At 50.5% G+C, this 13,016-nt stretch overlaps 16 non-coding genes across 16 annotated transcripts; 8 read left to right on the forward strand and 8 right to left on the reverse strand.

The window, feature by feature from the left end:
* Positions 1 to 309: 309 nt before the first annotated feature.
* On the reverse strand, positions 310 to 382 carry TRNAA-AGC (transfer RNA alanine (anticodon AGC)). Its single transcript has one exon. It is a non-coding gene; the product is annotated as a tRNA-Ala (tRNA).
* A 694-nt stretch (positions 383 to 1,076) lies between these two features.
* On the forward strand, positions 1,077 to 1,149 carry TRNAR-CCU (transfer RNA arginine (anticodon CCU)). Its single transcript has one exon. It is a non-coding gene; the product is annotated as a tRNA-Arg (tRNA).
* A 600-nt stretch (positions 1,150 to 1,749) lies between these two features.
* TRNAA-AGC (transfer RNA alanine (anticodon AGC)) lies at positions 1,750 to 1,822 on the reverse strand. The gene has a single exon. It is a non-coding gene; the product is annotated as a tRNA-Ala (tRNA).
* A 2,124-nt stretch (positions 1,823 to 3,946) lies between these two features.
* TRNAR-CCU (transfer RNA arginine (anticodon CCU)) lies at positions 3,947 to 4,019 on the forward strand. The gene has a single exon. It is a non-coding gene; the product is annotated as a tRNA-Arg (tRNA).
* A 590-nt stretch (positions 4,020 to 4,609) lies between these two features.
* On the reverse strand, positions 4,610 to 4,682 carry TRNAA-AGC (transfer RNA alanine (anticodon AGC)). The gene has a single exon. It is a non-coding gene; the product is annotated as a tRNA-Ala (tRNA).
* A 694-nt stretch (positions 4,683 to 5,376) lies between these two features.
* TRNAR-CCU (transfer RNA arginine (anticodon CCU)) lies at positions 5,377 to 5,449 on the forward strand. Its single transcript has one exon. It is a non-coding gene; the product is annotated as a tRNA-Arg (tRNA).
* Positions 5,450 to 6,049: 600 nt separating this feature from the next.
* On the reverse strand, positions 6,050 to 6,122 carry TRNAA-AGC (transfer RNA alanine (anticodon AGC)). Its single transcript has one exon. It is a non-coding gene; the product is annotated as a tRNA-Ala (tRNA).
* A 694-nt stretch (positions 6,123 to 6,816) lies between these two features.
* Positions 6,817 to 6,889, forward strand: TRNAR-CCU (transfer RNA arginine (anticodon CCU)). The gene has a single exon. It is a non-coding gene; the product is annotated as a tRNA-Arg (tRNA).
* A 590-nt stretch (positions 6,890 to 7,479) lies between these two features.
* Positions 7,480 to 7,552, reverse strand: TRNAA-AGC (transfer RNA alanine (anticodon AGC)). The gene has a single exon. It is a non-coding gene; the product is annotated as a tRNA-Ala (tRNA).
* Positions 7,553 to 8,246: 694 nt separating this feature from the next.
* On the forward strand, positions 8,247 to 8,319 carry TRNAR-CCU (transfer RNA arginine (anticodon CCU)). The gene has a single exon. It is a non-coding gene; the product is annotated as a tRNA-Arg (tRNA).
* A 590-nt stretch (positions 8,320 to 8,909) lies between these two features.
* On the reverse strand, positions 8,910 to 8,982 carry TRNAA-AGC (transfer RNA alanine (anticodon AGC)). Its single transcript has one exon. It is a non-coding gene; the product is annotated as a tRNA-Ala (tRNA).
* Positions 8,983 to 9,676: 694 nt separating this feature from the next.
* On the forward strand, positions 9,677 to 9,749 carry TRNAR-CCU (transfer RNA arginine (anticodon CCU)). Its single transcript has one exon. It is a non-coding gene; the product is annotated as a tRNA-Arg (tRNA).
* Positions 9,750 to 10,339: 590 nt separating this feature from the next.
* On the reverse strand, positions 10,340 to 10,412 carry TRNAA-AGC (transfer RNA alanine (anticodon AGC)). Its single transcript has one exon. It is a non-coding gene; the product is annotated as a tRNA-Ala (tRNA).
* Positions 10,413 to 11,106: 694 nt separating this feature from the next.
* On the forward strand, positions 11,107 to 11,179 carry TRNAR-CCU (transfer RNA arginine (anticodon CCU)). The gene has a single exon. It is a non-coding gene; the product is annotated as a tRNA-Arg (tRNA).
* A 600-nt stretch (positions 11,180 to 11,779) lies between these two features.
* On the reverse strand, positions 11,780 to 11,852 carry TRNAA-AGC (transfer RNA alanine (anticodon AGC)). Its single transcript has one exon. It is a non-coding gene; the product is annotated as a tRNA-Ala (tRNA).
* A 694-nt stretch (positions 11,853 to 12,546) lies between these two features.
* Positions 12,547 to 12,619, forward strand: TRNAR-CCU (transfer RNA arginine (anticodon CCU)). The gene has a single exon. It is a non-coding gene; the product is annotated as a tRNA-Arg (tRNA).
* Positions 12,620 to 13,016: the final 397 nt, after the last annotated feature.

Here is a 13,016-nt window from a genome sequence, read left to right on the forward strand (position 1 = left end):
AAAGAGCAAAGGCTGCGCACTTTGAACCAATTATTCGAAGCATCGTATTGAACTGAAATAAAAGGTCAACAGCCCTGGGTGGCATCAAAGTGGAATTTCCTGAATATGTCACCAATGCCATGCAATGCGCCTGTTGCACAGTATCACGCCTGTTGCCGGCCCTCGCGCGGATGACTCTTTGGGATAGCAGAAAGTGGACGGAAGACTTTTAGGATGATAGTAAAAAAAACAGAAGCGAGCACATGACTTTATTTGCGACGATTGGCGTGTTTTGAATAAAATAGTGAAAATGAAGAAAAAGCGTCTTGCTGGAGAATGCGGGCATCGATCCCGCTACCTCTCGCATGCTAAGCGAGCGCTCTACCATCTGAGCTAATTCCCCTCCTCCTGGAAGGCTCTCGATACACTGCTTCAGAGCTGAAGCACAGTCTCCGGCTCACACTTGCTTGGCTGTCCAGGGACCTGTAGTGCATAAAGCCCTTTCTCTTCATCTGCCGCAGGGGAAATCACAATCTCACCCCTTTGCCCAAAACAAAATACCTTCAGTGGAGCTACAAGTAAAGCTGCAGATGGCCATCCATTGCAACGAGGATTGGCCAACCAGGTATTAATAGCAGAGTGACTCCACTGCCACGCCCTTTCACGCTGGACCTGCGCTTGTGATCAAGAGGCTGCACGCCAGTCCCATAGACCCGAGAGCCCAATTGAAAAGGTGCTTGCTTCTCACTTTATTTCTCTCGCTATTTCTTGCTGTTTTAGGCCGCTGACACGCCGCCTGCAGCCAAAGGACCAGCGCTGGAGTGCCCTTTGTCATTTTTACCAGCTGGCCATATTTTACAATCGAGCGTCAGAATACCAAACAGGTAAGAGTTAGGTCTGGGAATTGAGTCCACTTTCCATCGTGTGTCCCATAAAGCGGAAGTGTCCAGCCGAGTGCAAGCAGGTGCCTTTTGCCCGCGTGTGCTGGGACACTGCAGCTTTGGACGTGAGCCAACTTGCCCTTTTCAGTGGGCCAGTACCCGTGACTCCAGTGAGAGAAGAGGAAAAGAAAGAACTTTCCCCTTCTCTGTCGAGTGGCCCCAGTGGCCTAATGGATAAGGCACTGGCCTCCTAAGCCAGGGATTGTGGGTTCGAGTCCCATCTGGGGTGGTTCGTGGCATTTTGTTCACACTTCTGCCAAAGCATGCAAAAGGTTTTTGCGGTAGTAGGGGGTGGGCGCAGGCTAGTACTTTGCTGGGCGCTGTGAAGTCCAGAACGTGCTCTGCTGGTAGCAGACTTTAAATGCCGGGAGACTGCAGTGTGTAGCAACCCCTCATGTCAGCGAAGAGACACAGATGAGTGGTAAGAAAGACAGGGAAAATATGCTTTCTGGAATCAGAGCTCCTGCAGACAGGGCTCACTCTTCTGCCAGCTCCGACCTGCTCCGATGAAAACGAAATAAAAGAGCAAAGGCTGCGCACTTTGAACCAATTATTCGAAGCATCGTATTGAAATGAAATAAAAGGTTAACAGCCCTGGGTGGCATCAAAGTGGAATTTCCTGAATATGTCACCAATGCCATGCAATGCGCCTGTTGCACAGTATCACGCCTCTTGCCGGCCCTCGCGCGGATGACTCTTTGGGATAGCAGAAAGTGGACGGAAGACTTTTAGGATGATAGTAAAAAAAACAGAAGCGAGCACATGACTTTATTTGCGACGATTGGCGAGTTTTGAATAAAATAGTGAAAATGAAGAAAAAGCGTCTTGCTGGAGAATGCGGGCATCGATCCCGCTACCTCTCGCATGCTAAGCGAGCGCTCTACCATCTGAGCTAATTCCCCTCCTCCTTGAAGGCTCTCGATACACTGCTTCAGAGCTGAAGCACAGTCTCCGGCTCACACTTGCTTGGCTGTCCAGGGACCTGTAGTGCATAAAGCCCTTTCTCTTCATCTGCCGCAGAGGAAATCACAATCTCACCCCTTTGCCCAAAACAAAATACCTTCAGTGGAGCTACAAGTAAAGCTGCAGATGGCCATCCATTGCAATGAGGATTGGCCAACCAGGTATTAATAGCAGAGTGACTCCACTCCCACGCCCTTTCACGCTGGACCTGCGCTTGTGATCAAGAGGCTGCACGCCAGTCCCATAGACCCGAGAGCCCAATTGAAAAGGTGCTTGCTTCTCACTTTATTTCTCTCGCTATTTCTTGCTGTTTTAGGCCGCTGACACGCCGCCTGCAGCCAAAGGACCAGCGCTGGAGTGCCCTTTGTCATTTTTACCAGCTGGCCATATTTTACAATCGAGCGTCAGAATACCAAACAGGTAAGAGTTAGGTCTGGGAATTGAGTCCACTTTCCATCGTGTGTCCCATAAAGCGGAAGTGTCCAGCCGAGTGCAAGCAGGTGCCTTTTGCCCGCGTGTGCTGGGACACTGCAGCTTTGGACGTGAGCCAACTTGCCCTTTTCAGTGGGCCAGTACCCGTGACTCCAGTGAGAGAAGAGGAAAAGAAAGAACTTTCCCCTTCTCTGTCGAGTGGCCCCAGTGGCCTAATGGATAAGGCACTGTCTTCCTAAGCCAGGAATTGTGGGTTCGAGTCCCATCTGGGGTGGTTCGTGGCATTTTGTTCACACTTATGCAAAAGGTTTTTGCGGTAGTAGGGGGAGGGCGCAGGCTAGTACTTTGCTGGGCGCTGTGAAGTCCAGAACGTGCTCTGCTGGTAGCAGACTTTAAATGCCGGGAGACTGCAGAGTGTAGCAACCCCTCATGTCAGCGAAGAGACACAGATGAGTGGTAACAAAGACAGGGAAAATATGCTTTCTGGAATCAGAGCTCCTGCAGACAGGGCTCACTCTTCTGCCAGCTCCGACCTGCTCCGATGAAAACGAAATAAAAGAGCAAAGGCTGCGCACTTTGAACCAATTATTCTAAGCATCGTATTGAAATGAAATAAAAGGTTAACAGCCCTGGGTGGCATCAAAGTGGAATTTCCTGAATATGTCACCAATGCCATGCAATGCGCCTGTTGCACAGTATCACGCCTGTTGCCGGCCCTCGCGCGGATGACTCTTTGGGATAGCAGAAAGTGGACGGAAGACTTTTAGGATGATAGTAAAAAAAACAGAAGCGAGCACATGACTTTATTTGCGACGATTGGCGAGTTTTGAATAAAATAGTGAAAATGAAGAAAAAGCGTCTTGCTGGAGAATGCGGGCATCGATCCCGCTACCTCTCTTATGCTAAGCGAGCGCTCTACCATCTGAGCTAATTCCCCTCCTCCTCGAAGGCTCTCGATACACTGCTTCAGAGCTGAAGCACAGTCTCCGGCTCACACTTGCTTGGCTGTCCAGGGACCTGTAGTGCATAAAGCCCTTTCTCTTCATCTGCCGCAGGGGAAATCACAATCTCACCCCTTTGCCCAAAACAAAATACCTTCAGTGGAGCTACAAGTAAAGCTGCAGATGGCCATCCATTGCAACGAGGATTGGCCAACCAGGTATTAATAGCAGAGTGACTCCACTGCCACGCCCTTTCACGCTGGACCTGCGCTTGTGATCAAGAGGCTGCACGCCAGTCCCATAGACCCGAGAGCCCAATTGAAAAGGTGCTTGCTTCTCACTTTATTTCTCTCGCTATTTCTTGCTGTTTTAGGCCGCTGACACGCCGCCTGCAGCCAAAGGACCAGCGCTGGAGTGCCCTTTGTCATTTTTACCAGCTGGCCATATTTTACAATCGAGCGTCAGAATACCAAACAGGTAAGAGTTAGGTCTGGGAATTGAGTCCACTTTCCATCGTGTGTCCCATAAAGCGGAAGTGTCCAGCCGAGTGCAAGCAGGTGCCTTTTGCCCGCGTGTGCTGGGACACTGCAGCTTTGGACGTGAGCCAACTTGCCCTTTTCAGTGGGCCAGTACCCGTGACTCCAGTGAGAGAAGAGGAAAAGAAAGAACTTTCCCCTTCTCTGTCGAGTGGCCCCAGTGGCCTAATGGATAAGGCACTGGCCTCCTAAGCCAGGGATTGTGGGTTCGAGTCCCATCTGGGGTGGTTCGTGGCATTTTGTTCACACTTATGCAAAAGGTTTTTGCGGTAGTAGGGGGAGGGCGCAGGCTAGTACTTTGCTGGGCGCTGTGAAGTCCAGAACGTGCTCTGCTGGTAGCAGACTTTAAATGCCGGGAGACTGCAGAGTGTAGCAACCCCTCATGTCAGCGAAGAGACACAGATGAGTGGTAAGAAAGACAGGGAAAATATGCTTTCTGGAATCAGAGCTCCTGCAGACAGGGCTCACTCTTCTGCCAGCTCCGACCTGCTCCGATGAAAACGAAATAAAAGAGCAAAGGCTGCGCACTTTGAACCAATTATTCGAAGCATCGTATTGAACTGAAATAAAAGGTCAACAGCCCTGGGTGGCATCAAAGTGGAATTTCCTGAATATGTCACCAATGCCATGCAATGCGCCTGTTGCACAGTATCACGCCTGTTGCCGGCCCTCGCGCGGATGACTCTTTGGGATAGCAGAAAGTGGACGGAAGACTTTTAGGATGATAGTAAAAAAAACAGAAGCGAGCACATGACTTTATTTGCGACGATTGGCGTGTTTTGAATAAAATAGTGAAAATGAAGAAAAAGCGTCTTGCTGGAGAATGCGGGCATCGATCCCGCTACCTCTCGCATGCTAAGCGAGCGCTCTACCATCTGAGCTAATTCCCCTCCTCCTGGAAGGCTCTCGATACACTGCTTCAGAGCTGAAGCACAGTCTCCGGCTCACACTTGCTTGGGTGTCCAGGGACCTGTAGTGCATAAAGCCCTTTCTCTTCATCTGCCGCAGGGGAAATCACAATCTCACCCCTTTGCCCAAAACAAAATACCTTCAGTGGAGCTACAAGTAAAGCTGCAGATGGCCATCCATTGCAACGAGGATTGGCCAACCAGGTATTAATAGCAGAGTGACTCCACTGCCACGCCCTTTCACGCTGGACCTGCGCTTGTGATCAAGAGGCTGCACGCCAGTCCCATAGACCCGAGAGCCCAATTGAAAAGGTGCTTGCTTCTCACTTTATTTCTCTCGCTATTTCTTGCTGTTTTAGGCCGCTGACACGCCGCCTGCAGCCAAAGGACCAGCGCTGGAGTGCCCTTTGTCATTTTTACCAGCTGGCCATATTTTACAATCGAGCGTCAGAATACCAAACAGGTAAGAGTTAGGTCTGGGAATTGAGTCCACTTTCCATCGTGTGTCCCATAAAGCGGAAGTGTCCAGCCGAGTGCAAGCAGGTGCCTTTTGCCCGCGTGTGCTGGGACACTGCAGCTTTGGACGTGAGCCAACTTGCCCTTTTCAGTGGGCCAGTACCCGTGACTCCAGTGAGAGAAGAGGAAAAGAAAGAACTTTCCCCTTCTCTGTCGAGTGGCCCCAGTGGCCTAATGGATAAGGCACTGGCCTCCTAAGCCAGGGATTGTGGGTTCGAGTCCCATCTTGGGTGGTTCGTGGCATTTTGTTCACACTTCTGCCAAAGCATGCAAAAGGTTTTTGCGGTAGTAGGGGGTGGGCGCAGGCTAGTACTTTGCTGGGCGCTGTGAAGTCCAGAACGTGCTCTGCTGGTAGCAGACTTTAAATGCCGGGAGACTGCAGAGTGTAGCAACCCCTCATGTCAGCGAAGAGACACAGATGAGTGGTAAGAAAGACAGGGAAAATATGCTTTCTGGAATCAGAGCTCCTGCAGACAGGGCTCACTCTTCTGCCAGCTCCGACCTGCTCCGATGAAAACGAAATAAAAGAGCAAAGGCTGCGCACTTTGAACCAATTATTCGAAGCATCGTATTGAAATGAAATAAAAGGTTAACAGCCCTGGGTGGCATCAAAGTGGAATTTCCTGAATATGTCACCAATGCCATGCAATGCGCCTGTTGCACAGTATCACGCCTCTTGCCGGCCCTCGCGCGGATGACTCTTTGGGATAGCAGAAAGTGGACGGAAGACTTTTAGGATGATAGTAAAAAAAACAGAAGCGAGCACATGACTTTATTTGCGACGATTGGCGAGTTTTGAATAAAATAGTGAAAATGAAGAAAAAGCGTCTTGCTGGAGAATGCGGGCATCGATCCCGCTACCTCTCGCATGCTAAGCGAGCGCTCTACCATCTGAGCTAATTCCCCTCCTCCTTGAAGGCTCTCGATACACTGCTTCAGAGCTGAAGCACAGTCTCCGGCTCACACTTGCTTGGCTGTCCAGGGACCTGTAGTGCATAAAGCCCTTTCTCTTCATCTGCCGCAGAGGAAATCACAATCTCACCCCTTTGCCCAAAACAAAATACCTTCAGTGGAGCTACAAGTAAAGCTGCAGATGGCCATCCATTGCAATGAGGATTGGCCAACCAGGTATTAATAGCAGAGTGACTCCACTCCCACGCCCTTTCACGCTGGACCTGCGCTTGTGATCAAGAGGCTGCACGCCAGTCCCATAGACCCGAGAGCCCAATTGAAAAGGTGCTTGCTTCTCACTTTATTTCTCTCGCTATTTCTTGCTGTTTTAGGCCGCTGACACGCCGCCTGCAGCCAAAGGACCAGCGCTGGAGTGCCCTTTGTCATTTTTACCAGCTGGCCATATTTTACAATCGAGCGTCAGAATACCAAACAGGTAAGAGTTAGGTCTGGGAATTGAGTCCACTTTCCATCGTGTGTCCCATAAAGCGGAAGTGTCCAGCCGAGTGCAAGCAGGTGCCTTTTGCCCGCGTGTGCTGGGACACTGCAGCTTTGGACGTGAGCCAACTTGCCCTTTTCAGTGGGCCAGTACCCGTGACTCCAGTGAGAGAAGAGGAAAAGAAAGAACTTTCCCCTTCTCTGTCGAGTGGCCCCAGTGGCCTAATGGATAAGGCACTGGCCTCCTAAGCCAGGAATTGTGGGTTCGAGTCCCATCTGGGGTGGTTCGTGGCATTTTGTTCACACTTATGCAAAAGGTTTTTGCGGTAGTAGGGGGAGGGCGCAGGCTAGTACTTTGCTGGGCGCTGTGAAGTCCAGAACGTGCTCTGCTGGTAGCAGACTTTAAATGCCGGGAGACTGCAGAGTGTAGCAACCCCTCATGTCAGCGAAGAGACACAGATGAGTGGTAAGAAAGACAGGGAAAATATGCTTTCTGGAATCAGAGCTCCTGCAGACAGGGCTCACTCTTCTGCCAGCTCCGACCTGCTCCGATGAAAACGAAATAAAAGAGCAAAGGCTGCGCACTTTGAACCAATTATTCGAAGCATCGTATTGAACTGAAATAAAAGGTCAACAGCCCTGGGTGGCATCAAAGTGGAATTTCCTGAATATGTCACCAATGCCATGCAATGCGCCTGTTGCACAGTATCACGCCTGTTGCCGGCCCTCGCGCGGATGACTCTTTGGGATAGCAGAAAGTGGACGGAAGACTTTTAGGATGATAGTAAAAAAAACAGAAGCGAGCACATGACTTTATTTGCGACGATTGGCGAGTTTTGAATAAAATAGTGAAAATGAAGAAAAAGCGTCTTGCTGGAGAATGCGGGCATCGATCCCGCTACCTCTCGCATGCTAAGCGAGCGCTCTACCATCTGAGCTAATTCCCCTCCTCCTTGAAGGCTCTCGATACACTGCTTCAGAGCTGAAGCACAGTCTCCGGCTCACACTTGCTTGGCTGTCCAGGGACCTGTAGTGCATAAAGCCCTTTCTCTTCATCTGCGGCAGAGGAAATCACAATCTCACCCCTTTGCCCAAAACAAAATACCTTCAGTGGAGCTACAAGTAAAGCTGCAGATGGCCATCCATTGCAATGAGGATTGGCCAACCAGGTATTAATAGCAGAGTGACTCCACTCCCACGCCCTTTCACGCTGGACCTGCGCTTGTGATCAAGAGGCTGCACGCCAGTCCCATAGACCCGAGAGCCCAATTGAAAAGGTGCTTGCTTCTCACTTTATTTCTCTCGCTATTTCTTGCTGTTTTAGGCCGCTGACACGCCGCCTGCAGCCAAAGGACCAGCGCTGGAGTGCCCTTTGTCATTTTTACCAGCTGGCCATATTTTACAATCGAGCGTCAGAATACCAAACAGGTAAGAGTTAGGTCTGGGAATTGAGTCCACTTTCCATCGTGTGTCCCATAAAGCGGAAGTGTCCAGCCGAGTGCAAGCAGGTGCCTTTTGCCCGCGTGTGCTGGGACACTGCAGCTTTGGACGTGAGCCAACTTGCCCTTTTCAGTGGGCCAGTACCCGTGACTCCAGTGAGAGAAGAGGAAAAGAAAGAACTTTCCCCTTCTCTGTCGAGTGGCCCCAGTGGCCTAATGGATAAGGCACTGGCCTCCTAAGCCAGGAATTGTGGGTTCGAGTCCCATCTGGGGTGGTTCGTGGCATTTTGTTCACACTTATGCAAAAGGTTTTTGCGGTAGTAGGGGGAGGGCGCAGGCTAGTACTTTGCTGGGCGCTGTGAAGTCCAGAACGTGCTCTGCTGGTAGCAGACTTTAAATGCCGGGAGACTGCAGAGTGTAGCAACCCCTCATGTCAGCGAAGAGACACAGATGAGTGGTAAGAAAGACAGGGAAAATATGCTTTCTGGAATCAGAGCTCCTGCAGACAGGGCTCACTCTTCTGCCAGCTCCGACCTGCTCCGATGAAAACGAAATAAAAGAGCAAAGGCTGCGCACTTTGAACCAATTATTCGAAGCATCGTATTGAACTGAAATAAAAGGTCAACAGCCCTGGGTGGCATCAAAGTGGAATTTCCTGAATATGTCACCAATGCCATGCAATGCGCCTGTTGCACAGTATCACGCCTGTTGCCGGCCCTCGCGCGGATGACTCTTTGGGATAGCAGAAAGTGGACGGAAGACTTTTAGGATGATAGTAAAAAAAACAGAAGCGAGCACATGACTTTATTTGCGACGATTGGCGTGTTTTGAATAAAATAGTGAAAATGAAGAAAAAGCGTCTTGCTGGAGAATGCGGGCATCGATCCCGCTACCTCTCGCATGCTAAGCGAGCGCTCTACCATCTGAGCTAATTCCCCTCCTCCTTGAAGGCTCTCGATACACTGCTTCAGAGCTGAAGCACAGTCTCCGGCTCACACTTGCTTGGCTGTCCAGGGACCTGTAGTGCATAAAGCCCTTTCTCTTCATCTGCCGCAGAGGAAATCACAATCTCACCCCTTTGCCCAAAACAAAATACCTTCAGTGGAGCTACAAGTAAAGCTGCAGATGGCCATCCATTGCAATGAGGATTGGCCAACCAGGTATTAATAGCAGAGTGACTCCACTCCCACGCCCTTTCACGCTGGACCTGCGCTTGTGATCAAGAGGCTGCACGCCAGTCCCATAGACCCGAGAGCCCAATTGAAAAGGTGCTTGCTTCTCACTTTATTTCTCTCGCTATTTCTTGCTGTTTTAGGCCGCTGACACGCCGCCTGCAGCCAAAGGACCAGCGCTGGAGTGCCCTTTGTCATTTTTACCAGCTGGCCATATTTTACAATCGAGCGTCAGAATACCAAACAGGTAAGAGTTAGGTCTGGGAATTGAGTCCACTTTCCATCGTGTGTCCCATAAAGCGGAAGTGTCCAGCCGAGTGCAAGCAGGTGCCTTTTGCCCGCGTGTGCTGGGACACTGCAGCTTTGGACGTGAGCCAACTTGCCCTTTTCAGTGGGCCAGTACCCGTGACTCCAGTGAGAGAAGAGGAAAAGAAAGAACTTTCCCCTTCTCTGTCGAGTGGCCCCAGTGGCCTAATGGATAAGGCACTGGCCTCCTAAGCCAGGAATTGTGGGTTCGAGTCCCATCTGGGGTGGTTCGTGGCATTTTGTTCACACTTATGCAAAAGGTTTTTGCGGTAGTAGGGGGAGGGCGCAGGCTAGTACTTTGCTGGGCGCTGTGAAGTCCAGAACGTGCTCTGCTGGTAGCAGACTTTAAATGCCGGGAGACTGCAGAGTGTAGCAACCCCTCATGTCAGCGAAGAGACACAGATGAGTGGTAAGAAAGACAGGGAAAATATGCTTTCTGGAATCAGAGCTCCTGCAGACAGGGCTCACTCTTCTGCCAGCTCCGACCTGCTCCGATGAAAACGAAATAAAAGAGCAAAGGCTGCGCACTTTGAACCAATTATTCGAAGCATCGTATTGAACTGAAATAAAAGGTCAACAGCCCTGGGTGGCATCAAAGTGGAATTTCCTGAATATGTCACCAATGCCATGCAATGCGCCTGTTGCACAGTATCACGCCTGTTGCCGGCCCTCGCGCGGATGACTCTTTGGGATAGCAGAAAGTGGACGGAAGACTTTTAGGATGATAGTAAAAAAAACAGAAGCGAGCACATGACTTTATTTGCGACGATTGGCGTGTTTTGAATAAAATAGTGAAAATGAAGAAAAAGCGTCTTGCTGGAGAATGCGGGCATCGATCCCGCTACCTCTCGCATGCTAAGCGAGCGCTCTACCATCTGAGCTAATTCCCCTCCTCCTGGAAGGCTCTCGATACACTGCTTCAGAGCTGAAGCACAGTCTCCGGCTCACACTTGCTTGGGTGTCCAGGGACCTGTAGTGCATAAAGCCCTTTCTCTTCATCTGCCGCAGGGGAAATCACAATCTCACCCCTTTGCCCAAAACAAAATACCTTCAGTGGAGCTACAAGTAAAGCTGCAGATGGCCATCCATTGCAACGAGGATTGGCCAACCAGGTATTAATAGCAGAGTGACTCCACTGCCACGCCCTTTCACGCTGGACCTGCGCTTGTGATCAAGAGGCTGCACGCCAGTCCCATAGACCCGAGAGCCCAATTGAAAAGGTGCTTGCTTCTCACTTTATTTCTCTCGCTATTTCTTGCTGTTTTAGGCCGCTGACACGCCGCCTGCAGCCAAAGGACCAGCGCTGGAGTGCCCTTTGTCATTTTTACCAGCTGGCCATATTTTACAATCGAGCGTCAGAATACCAAACAGGTAAGAGTTAGGTCTGGGAATTGAGTCCACTTTCCATCGTGTGTCCCATAAAGCGGAAGTGTCCAGCCGAGTGCAAGCAGGTGCCTTTTGCCCGCGTGTGCTGGGACACTGCAGCTTTGGACGTGAGCCAACTTGCCCTTTTCAGTGGGCCAGTACCCGTGACTCCAGTGAGAGAAGAGGAAAAGAAAGAACTTTCCCCTTCTCTGTCGAGTGGCCCCAGTGGCCTAATGGATAAGGCACTGGCCTCCTAAGCCAGGGATTGTGGGTTCGAGTCCCATCTTGGGTGGTTCGTGGCATTTTGTTCACACTTCTGCCAAAGCATGCAAAAGGTTTTTGCGGTAGTAGGGGGTGGGCGCAGGCTAGTACTTTGCTGGGCGCTGTGAAGTCCAGAACGTGCTCTGCTGGTAGCAGACTTTAAATGCCGGGAGACTGCAGAGTGTAGCAACCCCTCATGTCAGCGAAGAGACACAGATGAGTGGTAAGAAAGACAGGGAAAATATGCTTTCTGGAATCAGAGCTCCTGCAGACAGGGCTCACTCTTCTGCCAGCTCCGACCTGCTCCGATGAAAACGAAATAAAAGAGCAAAGGCTGCGCACTTTGAACCAATTATTCGAAGCATCGTATTGAAATGAAATAAAAGGTTAACAGCCCTGGGTGGCATCAAAGTGGAATTTCCTGAATATGTCACCAATGCCATGCAATGCGCCTGTTGCACAGTATCACGCCTCTTGCCGGCCCTCGCGCGGATGACTCTTTGGGATAGCAGAAAGTGGACGGAAGACTTTTAGGATGATAGTAAAAAAAACAGAAGCGAGCACATGACTTTATTTGCGACGATTGGCGAGTTTTGAATAAAATAGTGAAAATGAAGAAAAAGCGTCTTGCTGGAGAATGCGGGCATCGATCCCGCTACCTCTCGCATGCTAAGCGAGCGCTCTACCATCTGAGCTAATTCCCCTCCTCCTTGAAGGCTCTCGATACACTGCTTCAGAGCTGAAGCACAGTCTCCGGCTCACACTTGCTTGGCTGTCCAGGGACCTGTAGTGCATAAAGCCCTTTCTCTTCATCTGCCGCAGAGGAAATCACAATCTCACCCCTTTGCCCAAAACAAAATACCTTCAGTGGAGCTACAAGTAAAGCTGCAGATGGCCATCCATTGCAATGAGGATTGGCCAACCAGGTATTAATAGCAGAGTGACTCCACTCCCACGCCCTTTCACGCTGGACCTGCGCTTGTGATCAAGAGGCTGCACGCCAGTCCCATAGACCCGAGAGCCCAATTGAAAAGGTGCTTGCTTCTCACTTTATTTCTCTCGCTATTTCTTGCTGTTTTAGGCCGCTGACACGCCGCCTGCAGCCAAAGGACCAGCGCTGGAGTGCCCTTTGTCATTTTTACCAGCTGGCCATATTTTACAATCGAGCGTCAGAATACCAAACAGGTAAGAGTTAGGTCTGGGAATTGAGTCCACTTTCCATCGTGTGTCCCATAAAGCGGAAGTGTCCAGCCGAGTGCAAGCAGGTGCCTTTTGCCCGCGTGTGCTGGGACACTGCAGCTTTGGACGTGAGCCAACTTGCCCTTTTCAGTGGGCCAGTACCCGTGACTCCAGTGAGAGAAGAGGAAAAGAAAGAACTTTCCCCTTCTCTGTCGAGTGGCCCCAGTGGCCTAATGGATAAGGCACTGGCCTCCTAAGCCAGGAATTGTGGGTTCGAGTCCCATCTGGGGTGGTTCGTGGCATTTTGTTCACACTTATGCAAAAGGTTTTTGCGGTAGTAGGGGGAGGGCGCAGGCTAGTACTTTGCTGGGCGCTGTGAAGTCCAGAACGTGCTCTGCTGGTAGCAGACTTTAAATGCCGGGAGACTGCAGAGTGTAGCAACCCCTCATGTCAGCGAAGAGACACAGATGAGTGGTAAGAAAGACAGGGAAAATATGCTTTCTGGAATCAGAGCTCCTGCAGACAGGGCTCACTCTTCTGCCAGCTCCGACCTGCTCCGATGAAAACGAAATAAAAGAGCAAAGGCTGCGCACTTTGAACCAATTATTCGAAGCATCGTATTGAACTGAAATAAAAGGTCAACAGCCCTGGGTGGCATCAAAGTGGAATTTCCTGAATATGTCACCAAT

This window comes from Ambystoma mexicanum, chromosome 5q (genome assembly GCF_040938575.1).
Source record: "Ambystoma mexicanum isolate Mex_15411 chromosome 5q, UKY_AmexF1_1, whole genome shotgun sequence".
In the NCBI taxonomy this organism is placed as follows: Eukaryota; Metazoa; Chordata; class Amphibia; order Caudata; family Ambystomatidae; genus Ambystoma; species Ambystoma mexicanum.